A 304-nucleotide genomic window follows, 5' to 3' on the forward strand; every position below is an offset into this window, starting at 1 on the left:
ATTCATTCCATAAATTCTTTGCTAAGTGAAATGAGCCAGACAGAAAAAGTTGAAAATCACATGATATCACTTATATGTGGGATATAAACCTAAAAGCACCAAATGAACAGGACAAACAGACTCATGGACATGGACTATAGACTAGTGGTTACCAGAGGGTAGAGGGTAGGGAACGAGTGGGGAAGTAGACGAGGTAAAGGGGGTCAAATATAGGGGAGAAGGGGAGGGTGAAGTGGGTAAAGGGAATCAAATCCATGGTAGCTGAAGGAAACTGGACTTTGGATGGTAAACACACAATAGAATA

The sequence above is a fragment of the Pteropus vampyrus genome, unplaced genomic scaffold, assembly GCF_000151845.1.
Source record: "Pteropus vampyrus isolate Shadow unplaced genomic scaffold, Pvam_2.0 Scaffold39, whole genome shotgun sequence".
NCBI classification, from domain to species: Eukaryota; Metazoa; Chordata; class Mammalia; order Chiroptera; family Pteropodidae; genus Pteropus; species Pteropus vampyrus.